Genomic DNA, 20,374 nt, shown 5'->3' with positions numbered 1-20,374 from the left:
CAGAGACAATGCTCCATTCAGATGCTGCATGAAATCTTGATGCTGATACTGTCATTTGAGTGAAGTCTGTCTAGGGCTGGGGATGAATCCCATGATGAGCACTAGGAGAGGATTATTAACAGAGCTGGAAATTTTTTATTTATTTATTTGGAATTTGGTGTGTGTATGATGAAATAAAAGCAACAAATGATTCCTTTGTTTTTCACTGTGCACCATTTATACAGATTTTATTTTAGAAATTCAGACATAGCTTGATCCTGGTAAAAAAAGATAAATTGGCCTAAACATTAGCCCCCAAATCTGAGCATAATCAGGGGTTTCATTCTGCTTTACACCTTCTCTAGAAGCATACCACAACACAGAGCATTTTACGGCCATTTGGAGGAACCAGGACATCTAGCAGTCTCTCCTGGGGTATCTCTGTCTTTCTAAGGGACTCATCAGTTCCCATGTGCCAAAGGATTAATGAAGTTCAGACAACATCAGACCCAAAATCCGAGTAGAGCAGAATGCCTAAGAGCATCGGTGAGGAACCTTGTGGCAGACAGGCACTGAATGTATTAGACTGAGAGGAGAGCTGGGAGCAAGATGACTCTTTGGGTTCAGTGACAACAGGGAATTGGCAAAGGCCAGCTGACCACGAGGGCAAGCAAGATGAAGGGAAAGGTTCTGGTAGGCCTGGCTGGGACTGCAGGTTGAGAGAAAACCCTGCACTTTACCTGAAACGCCAAACTAAATAAGGTGCCAAGCTACAATATTCACTTTCAGAATAGATGGCTCCAAATTTCTGGAAGGAGGCTCACATCTGAGGTTTCCAGTGGGTCTATACTGAGAAGTGTCAAGCTGTGAAGCCTGGTTCTGCTTCCAGGCTCCTTCCCCTTGCAGGAGTTCAGACTTCCTCCTTCCCTCACTCAAGTCTCCTCAAATACGAACGTCAGAAAGCACGGGCACGTATGGAGTGCCTTGAGTTTCTGACTCTACCATACCAGTGCCTTGAAAAAATATTCCCACGGTGCACCTCCGGCTGTGGATGCGAGGTGATAAAGGCAGGCCTCTGTGTGCTCCCAAAGATGCTGGGTGCTCGTTCTGCCATTCATTGCCCTATAGAGCAGCCTTTAGGCTGCTCTGAATGGTAACAGGTGCTTCTGGCCCCATTGTGCTGTCCCAGCTGTCAGGGATTTCTGGGGACCAGTGAGTGAGATTGTGTAGGAGTTGCTTTAGTGGCTCTTTGCCATTCAGGAATTCTTTTGCGCCAAGGGAATCCTCCAACAGCTGTTTGGGCTGGCTTGGTGACAGCTTTGTGCTGCCAGAGCTGGGCAAAGCAGCCCCAGCTGGGCCAAGGATCTGGCTCCTTGCGTGTAACTTGCTTATTTAGGCCTGCCGCCCTGTTTCGTAGGTAATCTCTGCTACTGTTAGTGAATGCAGCAAGCTGCTGAAGTTGGTGGCCTTTGCCAAAGAGCAAAATACCGACTGATGTAATTGGAATGTGAGATCTGCAACGCTTGAAAATTCTGCCAGAAACTAGTTAAATGGAGATGGCATCTCATTAAAGGGAAGAATGGGGTCTCTGTGCATGCTTTCTGTCCTTAGTCCGGGCAATGGATCTCCAGCAAGTTTCCTCTGCAAAAGATAAGCATTTGAAAGAGAGGATGTAGAAGAGCTGGATCTGTGGGTGAAATGCATAGGTGCAGGCCTACTGTATTCAAGGATGCGACATCCAGGTGCAACAAATGAAGACATGGCTGACGGCTACACATCCCTCATAAATAAAGATATGCTTTGCCATGCCATACTTTTGGTTTGTGCATGTGCTCTGATTGTCTTTCCTCATCCCTTTGTGCTATTGCCTATTCAGTAGCCACGAGGAGCATATCATAAGGCCAGCTAGCGACAGTGTCTCCATATCTACTGAGTCACGACTGGCAATGCACGCTTCGAGGATCAGCTGTTTGATTACCCAGAGAGCATGTGGCTTTACTCAGCTGCTCCAAGCAAAAAAAGCCGAGAAGGACAACTGACTGATTGTCAAGAAGTGTGGACAATGAGGCAGGAGGGGGAATCCATGTGACTGGTTTCTGAGTATGGTCCTTCAGTATCCAGTCAAAATAGAATTGGCTTGAGCTATCTGATGACCTGCACATGTAAAAATATTTGTCCTTATTCAAAAGGGAGTGGAACACCATATACTGTGAATGGAACAATGCATGCAAGCATTTGGAAATCCAAGATGTGCCTTGTAGTTAAGTCATATGAAATGACATATCTCCCCAAGTGCACTGTTGATGGGCAGTCAGGTCCCAACAAAGCTGTGAGGAAAATAAAAGTGGCACAAAACAAACTCCTTGCTAGTGAGCAAGCCCATTATTTGTCTCTGCTAAATATGTAAATATTGAAACAGGTTAAGCAACTGTAGCTTAGAAAGAGATATTTTTCTGTTCTTTTTCCTGTATTTTGTAGGCTAATGGACTAAAGTGCAAAGCTGACAGGCTGCTTTAAAGAGATGTTCCTTGTGGGACATTAAAAAGTCTTCATACATTAACCTAGACAAAACAGACAACCACCTCACTGTCTTTGCTCTGATGGAAAATGGGGCTGCTTTTTATATTCAGTGCTACCAAAGGATATGCTGTATGCCGGTAACTGGAAGGAGGAAGGATACACAATAGAGACAGACATCATCTAGAAATTACAGTATTTGCCATTATTTGAAATGCATCTCCCTCGGGAGGATGGTAAAAGCATTCACTTCCCTCACCTCTGTTAGAAACACGGTTACAGAATTATGTGGCCTGGATTAATCTGCGAAAGTAATGCCTTGAAGGGACCTTCCCACGGGAAGAGAGGTCAGTGTGATCCCGTGGTTCCCAACTATTTCCTTCTGGACCTTAGTGAAGACAGTGCCTGCAGATGGTGCCCCTATGGAATACCAGGCTGGGTGGGCCAAGGCAGGGCCATGAAGCAGCTCTGTCCCCAGGACAGCTTCCCAGAGCTTACCTGGAAAAGCCAGAAAAGACTGGAGCCCCACCACGTCTCCTGTGCTGCCTCCAGGCTGTCTGCTGGGGAGCAGCGGGGAGGCATGGGGTGTCCAGCCCCTGTGGATGGGCTTGGCTTTCCGCAGATCCCCTAGGATTTGTGATATCCCTGGAAACCTCTTGGATGTGAACCACCCACCTCTCTTCTTCCTCCAGCCCCAGTAGTGAGACTTTACCACATTGACCATGTCACGGATGGGGGCCTGGGCTTGGATGATGGGCACCCTCCAGACGGTCGCTCGCCCAGGGGCGTTGGCATCCCTCTTCCCCGCTGTGGAGGAAGCCAGTGCCCACATCCGGGGAGCCGAGCTGGGGGGCAGTTTCCCACAGGAGGGAAGAGAGGCTGGTGGGTTTGGAGCCAGGGCTTGCAGCTATTCGAATGCAGAGGTAAACTTCATCTGCACCCGGAGCCAGCATGTTTAGGGGTTGGAGGGAGGGAGGGATGGACTCTCCCTGAGGTGATATCCTCCCTGCGAGGGACTCTCCAGGGTTTTTAAGCGTAGGCTGCAGAAATCTTTTTGATTCGTAGATACATGTTGCTTTTTAAAAGAAAACAATCCCTTCCCCTCCCCCCCCACCCCGGGCTACTTTAAAATCTTCTTCTCCCATGAGGACTTTATCCAAAGAGAGAAGACTCCTCATTGTATTAAAGAGAGGCCTGCTGGGTGTGAGCCATTGCACCAAATTCAAAATAAACCTGGAAAATATTGCCAAAAATAATAATAATAAAAAAGAGCCTGTGTGGTGTGAGAAAACATTTTGCGAGCAGATTAAAATAGGAAAGCAAGGGGAGCTTTCCTGAAGTGGAGCCCAGAGGATCTCCTAGGGCAAAGCCTGAGCATTGCTGACCAAGCTTCTGCCCCTCCGCTCCTGCTCCCGTGCTACAGAGTCCTCCCAGGTCTCCTGGCTCTTCCCCATCACACACGGTGCCTCCTTTGCCACATGAACCAGCGTGCCGGATCCATCCCACGGCCCCCATTGTCCCACACCAGAAAATGTGACAGCTCTGTGCATGAAGCTTGGTGCAGACTTACCCAGCCTCAAAGTTAGAGCATAGCATAAATTAGGAAGAAAAGCTCCACGCTCCTCTGACAGTCTAAGCTTATGTCATCGCAACCTGCTAATACAGGAAGAGGGCCAGCTATTATTTTTTCATGCAGTGCTTTTTATCAGCTTGAGCATGCGTAACGTCAGCTCACTGATATTTTTCATGCTTTAATAAAATGCATCCGACACTTTGGGAACAGCATGCATTTACATTTTCTCCTCCAGTCTCAACCACCTTAAAAATCAGCAGTACCAAGTGCTAGGCAGTTACCACGACCGACTTACAGTCACTGGTGATGATGGACCAGATAAGAGAGAGAATACTGTTTTCTCAATGCTACTTTTATCTCATACTTTAAACCCCCATCAAAGAATTTCATACATATTTCTCTACATATTGCAACTTGTTGTAGGGGCTGGACTTGGATTGTCTTTTTAGTTAATTGCTACTTCACTTTATATTTTATTTAAAATACACCAGTTCTAAGAAGCTCTGCTAGGAGGTCATTGTCTCAGGTACTGTGTAAATGTCAGCTATGTTTTCATTTGCTCCTTTATTTCCTTTTTTTTTTTAGGATTTTCCTCCAGGCCATTCTCCCTTGAGATTCAGAGTCCCTGAGCCTCTGTTCCAGCTCCTTTACTTTCCAGCTGAGCATCCTACTATCGTTAGTAATGTAGTTCCAAAATGCACACATTTCTTACAGCTGAGATAAGAATCTTTGGGGTTTTCTTTGAGTAGTCTCTCTTCCTTCAGCCTCATGTAAAACTGTTGTTGTTCATAGGCAACAAATCTGCACCACTTTGATTCGCAAATTCATCTCCCCTGTCCTTGTGGACCTAACCCTGTAATTGGATCCAGACGCAGAAGCTACATGTACACTGGTGAATTAAACATGCCCAGCAGTGTTCCTGGGCACTGCGGCCAGCTGGCATGGAAAAGGCAGTGTCTGTGCTAGCGAACTGCCTAGTTAAAAGTGTTCACATAGTAATCACTTACTGGAAATGGTCCCTGGACTGGTCTAAGTGCTATGTCCAGGAACAGAGTTAGAACGGGCCAAATTCATGTCAGGGATGCTCTAACAGTCTGCTAATGCAGGCGGTCACAGCCCAGCACCTGGGGATGCTACTGCCATACCTGAATTTACTAGCATAGCCATTGCTGCCCGAGTACCTTGCTACAAAGACAGTGCTGTGGGAGCAGGCCATAAGGATCAGCCCACTGCTTTATCTGGGTGAGTTGTTAGTACCATGGTGCAATCCACATCTGCTGTATATGATAGCATACCACTGGTGGCTCAATTGCATGTCAAGGCACATTTGTCTTAAGTACCGTAAGATACACTGTGAAGCTTGAGCCATTGCTAAATGACACACATTATCTGGATACATAGGTAGGTAGGTAGGTAGGTAGGTCGATAGATCGATCAATCAATCGATCAGGATTTTTTGTCCTTTGGCTGCTCTTCTCCAACGTCTAATTAGAGAAGATGAGGTGGAAGGGACTCAAAGGGATGTCAATCCCCACTGCAGAGCATCGACAAAAATTCTTACACAAGGTCACCCATGAGTCCAGGTGCTCCAGGACCCTGTCTCTGACAGTGACCTGCAGCAGGTTTGTAGAGAGAGTCCAAAGCAGGGCATAATACAGTAATCCTCCTCTGGACATGGCCTCCTCCCAGCTTTTGGCAATCAACAACTTCCTAAGTCTTTGCATTCAATACACACAAAAGGAATTTTTCATCATGAATGTTTCTATTCCTTTTCTGAAATCAGTTATGTTCCTGGACTCCATAACACCCTGGGCAAGGAGTTCCACAAATCCATTAGATGTGGTATGAAACAGTATTTCTTCTTGTCTGAGTTTGCTGCTTGATCGTTTCTTTGCATGTCTCCCAGTTCTTCAAATGTAAGAACAGCTGTCTTTATTTACCTTTTCTATACCATTTGGGATTTAAAACATTTTTCTCACATGTTGCCTTTCATCATCGCTTTTTTCCATAAGGAAGATTCCAGTGTACTTGTTCAGTCTTTGCATAGAAGTTATTCCTCCACAGCTGTCATACGATACTCTATCACAGTTACAGATCTAGTCTAGTTCTGCTCTGTGCTTCTGAAATGGGGGGACCAGACCTGTTTGAATGTACTTGAATTTAAGTAATGGCTTAATAAATTTTTCTATTTTTTCTGTATTCTTTTTCCAATAATTACTAACATCCTGTTTGCCTTTTGGACCTCTACTGAGCACTGGTGTGATAGTTTCTTAGGACTGTCCCCAGTAGCTCCAGTTTCCCTTTCCTGATCGGTAACAACTATATTAGAAGCCCTCATTACATATGTAATATTTGGATTGTTTTTCTCCGAAGTGCATTACATTGCACTTTCCAACACTGAATTCCATTTGCTGTTTTATCATCTGGTCACTCAGTAATGCCAACCTCTTCTGCCACGCTTTGCTCTCAGCTGTAGTTTTGACAGCCAGGTCCTACCAGATCTGGTGGAAACCCCCATGCTGACTCTTTATTCTACCTTTGATTCCTCTCTTTTAAAGAGAGTCAATTTACAGAGGAGCCCATCCATCCCTTTGCAGACTCTCTGCAACCTACACACTATTGCTGTCGTCCAAACAGAAGTCTTGTCATAGACCTGCCATTCTTCTCCAATTGATATTAAACTAATGAATTAAATCTCTTATGCATGTTGCTAGGAATAAGATTGGACTTCTCCTACTCTATAAGCGATATACTGTGCTCCTTTGGCCCCCTGCAGCAGTTTTCATCTCCACATATCAAAGTACTTGCAAAGATGGGGGAGTATCAATGTCTCCAGGTGACAGCCAGGGAAACTGATACCCCTTTTAGCAGTAACAGTATGCAGTGTTCTAGAGTGGCCTGAATGCTATTTGTTGAATAAATTAGTTAATGAGTAACAGCAATAGTTGCTAATTAACATACTCAATGAATATTTATGCTGGCATCTCGCCAGTTGTACATCTTATACAATGTGTCTTTTACTCTCACTTTCCCCTTATTTATTTCATACCATGAGCTCCCATCGGAAACGACCTATCCTGGCTCTGCCTCCCCAGCATCTGTCGCAAGGAAAGCCGACTTCTTCTTCCCACCCTGCAGCAGCCAATCACGATCAAATGTAAATCTCAGAAATCATCCCCAGACTCACTGTGTCCCTACTTCCCAATGTAGCAGTCGATCAATGGGCCCTCCACAGCACACCTAGGATTTACAGAGTGAAACTGTACAGAGGAAAGAAGATCCCAGCTTATGGGATGGGATAGAACTAACAAGTAACCTGTGGGATTCGAGGCACACTTTTTGCCTCTGTCACAGACCAGCATCAGAAGAGGTGTGCTTTCAAAACATAAGTGTCCTGTATATTGAAAGCTTCATAAAGAAAATCAATAGCTTCATTTCAACCTGGAAGCCAATCTGCAGCCTGCATAGCTCCAGGCCCATCACTGTACCCCACAGCCTGGATGAGCTCCAGTGCCTGGAATAGCCCCAAGCGTGTGCATTACAGTCATCTCACTAATCAGGCATTTCAACTCTGTACTCCCTGTAGGATGATGAGGTAAGAATTGGTGTTTGTAATTCAAGAAATGAGGGAGTCTGTTGGTGTAATCTCTCCTTTTGAGATGTCCAACACATCTTTGGTCCAGAGAAGAGCATCATACAGGCACAAAACCCAAAGCTTGATGGCTTGCATTAAATACCACCCTTAGAGATGAGACTCTATTAATGTTGCCCAAGTTAGTAAAAAGCTAATGCCAACTGTGAACAGTAAAACAACTAATGCTGGTTGTGAAGAGTTGCAGAAAATCCCACTCCAGCAGTGACTGAGATCTCACATTAGCAAATGATAAAATAGCAAATAAAAGTTTCATGATAACAAATGCAAACTCATGCTTACAGGGAAAAAACCCCACCCTAACAATGTCTCTACAGTAATGGACATTACATTAGCTGTTACCACTCAGGAAAGACACCCTGCAATCACTGTGGATAGTGCTGTTAAGTACGTAACTCTGGATCCAGCAGCACGCAGAAAGAAAAACTGAACATCAGGAACTATTAGGGAAGAAACTGGGAAAACAAAAAGATGCCTGTCCCCATCCCTGTGTTGCTGTGTACGCTGATGGTGTGTGCCCTCTTCACCACTGCAGGCAGGGCTGCTTGCTGTGCCTACGAAAAACAGAGTAGGACCAGAAGTGTTCACAGGAGATCAACAGGGATGATCAAAGCTACGGAAAGCCTTCAAAATAAAGAAGTATCATATGGGCTGGGACTGTTCAACTGGAAAAGAGACCACTGGGACAGCAGATGAGAGAGGTATGTGAAATCAGGAATGGCCTGGAGAATGTGATAAAAACGTGTCTCTCATAGTGCAAGGACTGGGAAGCCTTTACATGATTACTTGTCAGGTTTAAAGCAAACACACCCAATGCATAACCACATTGTGACACCCGTTGCCGCAGGATGTCATGGAGGCCAAAAGTATAAATGGGTTCAAAAAGCAATTAGAAAATTCTTGAAAGAAAAGTCCATCAAAGGCTCCTAGACCGCAGAGATGAAGACAGAGCCCTGGCTCAGGAAGTCCCTAAACTCCAGATTGCCAGAAACTGGAAGGATGAAGTGGAGGAAATATCGCTGTACTTGCCCTGCTCTTGTGCTCTTTTGCTGAGCATCCGCTACGGGCTGGTCAGAGACAGGATATGGTCTAGGTGACCCCTCGGTCTGACTCAGCACTGCTGTTCCTGCAGCCTGGCTCTTTTCCAGCTGGGCTAATTCACACGATGGCTGCTTGGAGGCTGTATTTCTTCATGTCCCGCTGTCATGTGTTATTCAGGTCATCCAGAAGAGATGATTGTCTCTGCCAGTGAGGGCAGACCCTTGTTGGGATCAAGTCAAAGGGGCATAAGTTTTTGGACACAATGACCAGAGCCAAGGAATGTGGTACTATGAGGTCAAAGGTCCTGACATGTAGCTGCAAAGGAAAAGCAATGACAAGGACAAGAGCTAAGTCAGACCCTGGGTCTGCTGTGGCAAGACCAGCACTGGCTACCACATTGCTCTGGCAGGACCTCATGGGGGTGTAGGAAATCACACTCAGATCCATTTCTTCTGAGACAGGCCCCATGTCCAACCTGTGCCACACAGGGTAGGAATACGGACGTGTAAGGGATTTTGGATCCACGCCATGCCCAGCACTTAAACACTTTCTGCTGACTTTGCCTCCTACCAGGGCATAACAGCTCTGGGCTTTGCTCTGCAGTTCCTCACTAAACAAAAGAGGGGGCGAGTGTTGCTCCAGGCTCCTGCCAGGCTCTTCTCTGAGACTTCCCAGCCTTCCCATGGCAGAGGCATGGAGGTTCAGATAAGGCCTCATTCCAAAAAAACCCAAAAAAACCAAACCACCTGAGCACCCAGGTAATGAGCAGCACCTGTGCACCTCTAGGCACACGGCACTTCCCAGCAGAGCCTATGGAGCTGCTCCACGTGCTGGAAATTATGCCTGTACTTCAACATGTCGCTCTATGAGGGCGTAAAATTGAGCAGAAAAACCGTCCTTTGCCTCACTTTGCAAAGCTACAGTATTTGTGAACATCTTGCTGCAGATAAGTAGTTTAAGTGCATTGTAGCAGTGCACAGTGCTGTTTTTGAATTACTAAAATCCCAGCACTGCAAGCTTTGTCTGTGATAAGCCTAATCTCTTCTCATCATTATCATGCTAGAAATCATGCTGGAGGCCTCTACAATCTGACTTCATTTTGCATTAACCATAATTGTGAGAACTTGCTTTCTGCATGCGTGTTTGGGCAGAAATTGTTTGCCAATGACTTTATACAATTATTTTACTCCCAGAACCATGCCAGAATTAATTTCTTTTGCTTGATTTAAAAAATAAAAAAGTAATTATCCCAAGAGCAAAAGAAAAGGAGAAGAAAAGAAAGTCCCTGCTGTACAGCATGACTCTGAAGTGTACACTGATAGCCTTAGTGGCACAAATTACAAAGTCAGAGATACTGAATAACCAGGCTTTGCCAGTCAGCTTGGTGTATGTTGCTTCAGTGAATATTGCTGTGACAGATGGAGTCCCAACGCACCAGCTCTCAGTAGGGGAAATATGTAATAGCATGTATTGCAGATGTATCTTCACCTTTGCTACTCTCTAATTAATACAGACACAGTGCTGGGTTTGGACATCCTTTTTTTTTTGTTCCAGTTTTACCAAAAGCCACACTGTCTGTTTGCTCATTACCTTTCCCTTTTCTTTACAGACTACCAGGAGTTTTCCTTACCTCTAGGGACTAATCCTATTCCTATTTAACCAACAAGAGACCTCACACGAGGTGTGGGACAGGGGCAGGAGTTGGGATGGGAGCTGCAGAGGAAGCTCTGCACTGCAGAGGGTGTGGAGGCTGAGCACAGGCTAACAGCTCTCCAGAGTCAGTGAGGAGCTACAGGGCCCAAAGAGCAGAGCCAATATTTGCAGCTGCAAAGCAGACCTGATGCTGATCCCAACCCCTTTAGATCCCAGTCTGATACGAGAAAAAAAAAATTTCATAGTCTTTCCATTAAACACCTTATCAGCAATGTTAAAGCATCTGGAGTGACTGAGTGCTAAGGAGGAGACACTCATCATGAGAGAGGTTTATAAAGAGGAACACCTAAGAACATGAAACCAAAGATATTATTATGGCTAATGAAACAAAGGCATTTGATTAATTACTGACATTGCAGAAGTACATTTTTAAAAATGATTACTATAACTAGAGATGTCGAACGTGATAATATGCACTAAACAACATACAATAGGGCTGGAGAAGATTTATGAGATTCTCCTGCACCTTGGCTGCAACACGGTGAGTTCACTGAGTCCCAGAAGATCACAGGAAGAGACCTGAAGAGCTGTGAGTCTTCTCCAAACCACCGGAGAGCCACATTAACTGAGACTGTCAGTGATACAGATAATATACCATGAGTCACTGACAAGGGGGAGAAGAAGGCAAGGCTGCTGGGCTGGTGGCCTGTTCCCAGTACAGGGGGTACAGTGGCTTGGCCCTGACCAGAATGTCCAGGGAATTGTATAACAGGAGGCACATGGGGCAATCGCGATGCTCACGCTTCCACGTGCCACTTCTTCCCAGCAGTCCTCATGGGGCAGTTTGGAGGTTGCAGGGGGTTCTGCCACAGAGTGGCAATACTGAGTTTTCCTGAAGGGCTTCACCATGGGAAGACCTCCAGCACATGTGAACCTAGCTGTCTGCTGGTGCTTTCCACCACCCTGGCCACAGCACGATGGAGTCATATGTTGCCTTCCAGCACTTGGCCCTGCACAATTTGCTTGGGGAACACCATTACACATGAGCCTCATCTGCTGCAGGGGAGGGAATGCATCCGGCCTCCATTTGCTGGTGCAACCCCAAAGTAATGAGGAGAAATTGGCCCAGGGAGGGGAAGCCCTCTGAAGAAGGGCTCTTGCAGCCTCCTGCTTCTAGATCAGGATGTCTCCAAAAGCTGAGGGCTGTCACTTGCATTATAGATATAAGTGTTGGAAAATGGGTAGTTTTTCATCAACATTTTATACATTACCAATTGCCGCACCTGGGTCAGATTAGTCACTGGTGGCTAGCAGAGCAGTCTGGAGAAATACCACTATCTGCTGCCCTGTTATTATCCTCTCCCACAGACATCAGTCCCTGGCTGCTCTCAGAGAGCACCAACACATAGCCAAAACTCAGGTTATACATTGCATGTTAATTTGTAAGCTAATTTTGCTCTCTTTGCTCTGTTTGTGCTCTGGCTCTGAGTTCCTGTTCATAGTCAGAACTAGCCATGCATATTTAGACAGTGACGGTAAGGAGGGGAGAGCTCAGGACAGGCAGGCATTCGAGTCTTTAACATTTCCACCTGCATTCTACTTGAGGACAGTACCTAGAAACACTGCTCCTCTCTGCATTCTGCCTGGAAATATGGCTTTATTGATTACAGGTAGGACTGCAAGCAAAGCATTTCTGAAATGGCAAACAAATGGCGATCACAAAAAGAAAAACAAGTTATGAAAAAGAAAGAATCAGATATAAGAAGGCAAGTTGCAACAGTGAACACTGGGGATTTGTCTAAGGGCCAAAAACTAACCCAGTGTTGGTAGGTGCTCTTGGACAACTGCAATGTAAAGATTTGGAGCCAGATTCTCTGTCAGGGTAAGCAAGCAATGAAGTAAATTGCACTAATCTGATTTATAGCAACAGAAACTCTCTGCCATTAAAAGCATAGATCCCTCCAGAAGAGCAAGGGGCATCTTTTATGAGTTGCTGCATGACAGCAATTCCTTACGCACTGGAGAAATATCTCAATGATTTCATTGGCAGACATATGCCCGTAGGGATGTGTCAAAAGGTGAAAAAAATAACAATATCCTTAAGCTACCTGTAACAATTGCTAATTTCCAGCTACCTTCTTTTTTAATCATCGAGACTGGAGTATGTTGACATTCCTTTATCATTGCTCTTAATCAGATTCGCCTATCTCTGTTTAACTACCACCTTCATATGCCCCATGGCATTTTTTTGCATTTGTATGACAGCTCCATAACCTTAACTGTGTTGACCTGCACTAACAACACCGGGTGTAATGCGATAGGTTCAGATAAAGGTGCTAATAAAATCTGTTTGCAGATGCCCTTAACACAGGGGTGTTGAAGGAGGATTATAGCTCCTGCCCCTGCCAGCAGAGGTCACTGCAGAATGGATGTGCCAACATTCACCTAGAAACCATTTTAAGTCGAATTCGCAAAGTGAGTTTCTTTCTTCCTTCTCGGATACACACGTGTGAATTCACACACATTAAGTCGTTTTTTAAAAAATTTACACTTGTGGAGGTCTGAATCCAAACAGTGCCAAAGCCTCCAGGTAGCACAGTGGACCTCCCCGGGGCTCAAGTGACCAGACACAATGTGTTTCTAATGCTTGCCTCTCCCAGTAGGCCAGATCACGCTTGTTTCAGGCGAGGGTACCCACTATAACCAAAAACAATACAACATTTTCTTAAAATAGCAATATATTTTAATATCATTGCTAGCAGATTGGTTACTTTTGATAGCAGACCTATTGTGTAAAAAAAGGGGGGGGGGGCTATTTTTTTATTATTGTTGTTCTTTATCTCAGTTTCTGAGGCCCTGATATTGAATGCTGTAATCTCAGTGAGATTTAATTCTGATTACCCAGTATGGAAACATTTCTCTTATTCATCTCTCTGGAGTATATAAACACATGTGAATATGGACAGTATGGATTTTCCAGTGCACCCAGGGTCACACAAGGGTTGTCAGAGTAAGGACTAAAGGGGATTGGCAGGGAAGATCAACTCTGCTGGACATTCTATTTTGTCATGGGAGCTTTCATGATGATCATCTGACCTGCTGTATAACCCTGATATAAAACCAACTCCCATGAGCTCTTCTCCATCTTCAGATGTTGCAGAGGAGATCTCAGGAAGTCATCCACCCTGGATCTAAAGAGAAACTGAGAATCCAACTTTACTCTAGTAAGTTGTGGTTAATTACCTTCAGTTTTTTTACTTGACTTCTGTTCTGGATGTGTCTAGCATCAACAACCAACCACTGGATTTTATTATGGGTTTATTTTCTGCTTGAAACATCTGTTGCATTTTCCCCATGCTCATACTTGTAGACCGCAAGCAAGTCACCCCTTAGCCTTCTTTCAAACAGACGAATTCCACTGAGTTCTCAGTCTCCTACCATAAAGTTTTCCAGATCTCAGATTGCTCATGTACCTTTCCCTGATGCCTTTCCAACCTGTCAACATCTATTTTGAAGTGCAGACTTGAAAACAGGAAAAATGTGCTTTTGTGCACAGAAATAAATCCAGGTCACGGCTCCTCCTGTGCGTGTTCAGGACATTCTGCACAGCAGCACCGCATGAGGAGCTTACATTTATCTGGTTATTTCCCATCACCCTTACATCTTCACAGCTCCCCTATGTAGACCGCAAGGTCTACCATTCCTTGCACCCTACGGTGCAAGGAATGGAGTCCTTTTCGGAGGGATCTTTGACACCCCCCCCAGCTCCATACACAGTAATGAAAGGCCGGCCCTGAGCTCGGGGAAGAAAATGGCTCCCCTGATCCTTGGACCATTTGGCTTAGGACCAACCCCAGGTTTAAGTTAGAGCCTCAAGGGAGACTCCCCAGCTGCAGCAGCACAAAAAGGACGGAGCTGGGAGCAAGGGTGGAGCCTGCATTCCTCAATCTAAAAGGAGACTTTTAGTCTCTTCCTCACCTCCCTTTCTTTGAAATGTCTCTCAAGAGATGGTTAGAGAACAAAGGCGAGGAATGAATAAAACACACATTATCAGCACTTTGCATGAGTCCTGCAGGGAAAGGTGGCAAGCTCTCTCCTTTTCTCCTCCCTTTCTTGTTCCTCCCTTGCCATAGTGACTCTCCCAGCTCTGGCTGGCTTGGCATCCTCCTTGCAATTCTTTGCAGATCTCCCCTTGGAGTCCCAGGAGATGCTGGCTTCGCTGCGGGCCTCACTGCTTTGCTGCTGCTTATTAGCATCCCAGTTAAAAATGCCTCGATTGGAATGACACAAATGGCAGTAGCGGAGGGAAACACACAAGAATGGGAACAAAATGCTGCACAATGATAAATGAAAAGCCATAACTGTTGGGGGCTGGTGCGCACCACTGACTCACTGGGGAGCAAAGCAGAGCCGTATCACTCCTCACCATCAGGAAAATCTGTAAGGACTAATGTTACATCCTAGAACAATGACATTTTACAAATGAATATATTCTTTCTTTTCTGTCTCTTGGAGCATACCTTCGAAAACTACATTGTCCAGTGCTGCGCCATACTTCTTTTTTTTTACATAGGATTTTAATGGAAATTACTTCCTTTCCGATCCATAGAGCTTTACACACAGTTCCTCCAACTGTAACTCCATTAGTGCCATGCAATGGAAAACCAAGCCCTACATCTTGTCCTAATTGGTCAGAGTTATTTGTATAGGCCAGAAAATCTTTTGAATGCATTCTTTCATTAGCTATTAAGGGTTTTGTGCCTTTTCCAAGCAAGTTCTGCAGAAGATGAGCATTTGCTAGCCTGGAATATGTCAGCATAGCTCCACGAATGATGTAAAGCCAAATCTGAATAATGCCATTGGTATTAATTTGCATGACCGCTTAATGTAATCACAGAAAAGGTGGATAGGGATGGATTGCCCATTGTTTTTTGCTGTACATGAACTGGGTTCAAAACAAACAAGAAGTGGTAGTTTTGCATGCAACAGATAGCAGATCTATGGAATCACTTGACAAAGGATGTTGTGGATGGTAAAAGTTTATAAGGGTTCAAGCAGCGACTGGACAAGTTCACAGTAGAGAAATGCACTGAGGTTACTAAGCACGCAGAAACCACACCTAGCTCAGGGAGTCCCTGAACTGAGAACAGTTGGATGCTGAAAGAGTATCATCAGGGGAACATATCTTATAGGTTTGCTCTTTCCTTACTCTTCCCAAGGCATCTGCTTATGATTACAGTCCAAAACTGGATGCCAGGCTAGATGGACCTTGACGTGACCTGGTATGGCTACTCTCCTGTTTTTATGTTTGTGGTACAGATAGTGGTGGCAAGGAGGCTGTAGTTGTGTTTGTATTTCCTGAAGTGTTTAGTTCTTATGAGAGAAATGACCTAGATATTTGTATTTATTTCTACCATTACGGTCTGTTTTGGGTTATGCGTGGCTTTCAAAAAGCAGTGTTGGATAGTGGCAATATTACTTATATTTTCTGTGGATAAGTTATGTCTTCTTTATTCACAAACTCACAAGAAAATCAGGACAGTAAAGAAAAAAAGGGGGGGAAATGAAAAACAAAGAAATGGAGTACACGTGTTATTTTGACCCAAAACAAGTCCATGACAGCTTAGTACACACAGACATTTCAACAGGCATGTTGGCTTTATAATACATTTTTTGGCATCCGCATAAGTGATGAAAGGTAGCCATGTGTCCAGATAACTCCATATGAGTGATTAGAAAACCTGGTCATTTTTCCCATGGCACAGGCCCCTACCTGCCTTTTTAAAGACAGCCTTCTTCCAAGATGCTTGATGAATGTGAGCTTGCTGCAGTATTACCAGTAATGTCATGTACCTGTGAACATGCAGCCCAGCCCTGCAAGAAGCAAGTGCCAGGGAAGAGGATGAAAAGCAGCCACTAAAAGCTTGAATACTCCAGATGGGCAGACTGTCCCCAGGGAAGAGCTCTCCTCTTGTTTCTATCAGCAAGCAGAGGGAAACAGTTAAAAGAGACAGGCCGTGTTTGCATTAATATTTAGAGTGTTTTGGCCAAAACGTAGCTAAATAATGAATGTGAAGGTACTAAACACTGTTGTGTGAAGCTGGAGCTCAGACCAAACAGAGGAAGAGAGGTGGCAGGAAGGCATCTTGGGGAAGCAGAGACTCTGCTTGGCCCCGTGTGCCATCAAGGTCTTTCTGCAGGACTCCACAGAGATCAGACTGCGAGACCACGATGAACCCGACTGCAACCTCAGGAGGAAACATTGGTGCCATATTAATGGCCAGTGGAGAGCTTTTATTGAAACAGCTAAGGACTGCAGCTTAGCTGAGAAAATCCAGCGAGGGCTTGTCTATCCAGCAAGCCAGAATCACCTTGGCTAATTTAACTAGTGAAAGCAGGAGAGGCATCGCTTCCCTGAAGGGCCGGAGATCACCCGAACTTCCCCGATGCCGGTCAACAGGAGCGGCGGAGGAGGAACAGGCACTGAATGAACACCACTGTACGGGACGTTCAAACTACAGGTGGAGAACTGAGCTCAAAAACTACTGCCAAGATGCTGCTGGTGGTGGGAAACAGCGAATCTCACTTCGCAGCCACAGATTAGATCTAGATGCAGACGCAGATATTGTTGGTTTATTAATGCGCCTATTTTCGAACTGGGTGGCATGCCCCCCCGGGGGGCTGGAACGCATAGGGTTGAATAGTTTACTTCTGCGAGGGAGAAAGCAAGTCTGAAGCAAATCCCCCGCGCCGCTTCCCTCTGTGTTACTGCTCGGATCAACCAGACTTGCTCTTCCAGGATGCCAGGACCCACAGGCCACATCCGGCGTCCACGTGCAGGCCCCACCTCTGCATCGCTGTCCTCCTCCAGCCGGGGACGTGCCCAGCGGCTCTCACCTTGGCCTTGGCACTGGCCTGGCCACGTTCCCAACCCTGCACCAAACAATCCCCAGCAATTCCTCCTGCTCCCCCAAATTAGGATATTTTCCCTGGGGACTGCTGTCTGAGTGTCAGTTTTTCCAAGTTGAGGCTATGCCAGCTTTTCATTTCCTTTTCTTTCCTCATACACTAACTCACGCTTTGTCCGTGGGAAGCTTTGTCTAATAAAAGGACCTGGTGAAGACAGTAGTTTTCCTAGGCCTCCAGGCTAGGGCTCAGGCTGGTGGTAGCCATGACACTGGATGAAATCACGAGGCATTTAAACCCATCTCTGCTGCTGCCAGTGGCAGCTGACAGGGGGGTTGCAATATCAGGGTATACAATAGCAATTTATAACAAATGATTAATGTATAAAAACTGACCAAAGACTGAGGTACCATGCCTGATGCACATAGTTGGTACCATGCCCGATGCACAAGAAAGGCAGTCTACACTGACCAGAAATCCTGACCTCTTCCATTCACAGCCACCCATTTTACCCCTGTTCATGCAAGTATTTGAGTTCATTCCTCTGCTTCTCACACTGCGGTGCAAGAGGTCCCAGCTCTTGCTCAGGAGGGTGTGCTGCCGCAGCCGTCTCCTCGTCTTTGCCCAGGGTAGAGCCAGAGGGCTAGTCTTCACCGCCTGGGCACTTCAGTCCTGCATGAAGAACGTGGACACCCACCTGCCCATGCTGCTTTAGTCACTGATGATCATCAAACTGAAGGAGTTTGATGTTCAAACTCCTTCAGTTCCTGGGTCATCAGGGAGCAGTGTCAGTGCAGAAGAGGTGTGAGGAGGGTCAGAAGAAAGTTTGTTGGTTTGCAGTAACTTGATGCTGGCTGAGATCCTGTCAGAGCCCATGGGTCTTTTATGACAGCCTAGTGGTTGGGCAGAAGCTGCCATTGGGATTGTCTGATGGGAAACTGAGGCCAGAGGTGGGTTTAGTGACCAATGACCAAGTCAACTCACCAGGGCCGCAGTCGTGGAAGTGCATAAGTGCGTAATAAGAAAGATCACCCAATGCTGGGTGAAAGGGAGGAAGATATTCTGCCTTAGACTCTCCTGAGGATCACCACAAGTTTAACTCCTGAGTGTAGGTTCAAGAAGGCTCTTAATTTTGTGATGAGAAATGCGGAGATTTGATTTGATGCTGGAGAGCTCAACATCAGAGAGCTGGTGACTTTCAGTAAACACCCCCTATCAGCAGAGCCTGACACAGCTTCACAAAGAGCCGAATTTCATTCTAAACAGATATATTTGTTTTGGAAAGGTGTCCGTATAGCCAAACGTGGTACAAGTATGCTGCTGGCAGTGAATTTTCTGGCAGAGTCCCTCTTGGCATGCAGCAAAGTTACTAGTCCAGTCCCGTCATTCACGCTGGGCCTGAATCACCAGCGTGTTGCTGCAGCTTTGTGCTGGTACCATTCCAGAGAAATGAGTGAGTTGTTCCGGAGAGCCCCTGAGCCACGCTGTGCTCCCATCTGCATGGCAAGGACAGTGGCAAAGCTGCTCGCCAGCGGCTGGCTCTGTGCAGGAATGCCCCTCCAGCCACGTCAGGATCCTCTGGGTGCCGTTTGCCATCTGCCCGTCTGTGCCTCGTTTTCTCTCCTGGTCCTACATCAGGCTGGGTGGGCAGGGAGCAGCCTGGTGAAAGCGATAAGCAGCTGCTGTGCCTCCTGCAAACAGTAAGAACTGTGTCCCAGCTGTGTTGCAGAGTGATGATGACAGGGATGCTATAGTGGAAACTGGGGGGAGAGACACAAAATCCCGGTGAGGTTTGCATCTGACCTATGCTCAAGCTGAGTAGCGCCCTGCTTTTTTGGAGAAAGAGTCAAGTGGCTTAGAGTCAGATGTATGCCTTGTACATACAGGCAAAGAATTATTTTGAAGCTAAGACCCTGAACAAGGACTTGAAATAATAGGATTTAGTTCTCACCACTGTCACAACTCTCATAGGTCACCAAACAACGTTATTTCTCCAGGTTTCAGTTCCTTCCCCGGGGAATGGGGAATTTCATCTTCCTTCTCCCATCCTTTGCTGCTCCTGCCTATTTAAAACTGCAAGTTGTTTAGGCCAAGTGGTGTTTCCCATCAGGTGTATGTACAGTGCATACGCCTAGGAATAAAAATGGAAACTTAGGACTCCTATAAAACTGACAAGTCCCGATAGGGAACCTGCTCACCCTGCAGGCTGTGTCTACCAGGTGGCAGCATATGTGGTCAGTGCTTTGAGAGGTATTAATCCGATGTTTCCTCGTCCCCTCAGCCTCTTTGACCTTGTGTGCTGCCAGACATCCATGGCTACAGCGAGTCTCCCTAATCACTAGCTGCTGGCAAATACACAATCAGTCACCAGCCACTTTTGAAGCGTGCCAGACACGTAGTGGAATATGTGCTCCTCTCAACCCATCTGCACAACAGGCTACAGATGCCAGCTGCTTTCCTTGGAGTGACATGGACGAGAGAGAAAGAAGGGAAAAGGAGAAAACAGAGTAACTGAAAACCATATTCTCCATGCTTCTTTTAACTCATTTCCCTCTTGCCTGCATACTATTGTCTTGCTGTTGCCCCAATTTTTCTCTCCTTTTCATTTTTCCATTGACTAATCAGGCTATCATTGAGTTAATGAGGTTAGTGAGTTTCTGTCGCATGACAATAAAATATGAGATGTTCCTAAAGTGCCTCCATATTGGTCTTTCAAAATATAGGACTTTTATTCAACATGTCCCATACTTGATGGTTTAGATCTTTTGAATACACTGACAAGAGCAGCCAGTTCTGAGAACCTCTCAGTGGAATTCACCCTTCCTTCATAACGAAAACTAACACTGTGGATTTCCTTGGGAATATTCCTGATTTAAAAAAGGGTAAGATACAAAAGAGCACTGGGGATAATAAGCCTAACCTTGTTCTCCTTTATACTTTCCCAACACTGCTCTGACTCCACTGACCATGATGAAAGTACTCCTGGTTGATGCTGGCCAGCAGCAGTTGAAATGGAAGTTGGGTAGTCTGAAACGAATAGCTGGTCTACAGCA

This window comes from Mycteria americana, chromosome 5 (assembly GCF_035582795.1).
Source record: "Mycteria americana isolate JAX WOST 10 ecotype Jacksonville Zoo and Gardens chromosome 5, USCA_MyAme_1.0, whole genome shotgun sequence".
NCBI classification, from domain to species: domain Eukaryota; kingdom Metazoa; phylum Chordata; class Aves; order Ciconiiformes; family Ciconiidae; genus Mycteria; species Mycteria americana.
Note: the sequence above shows the minus strand (reverse complement) of the source record.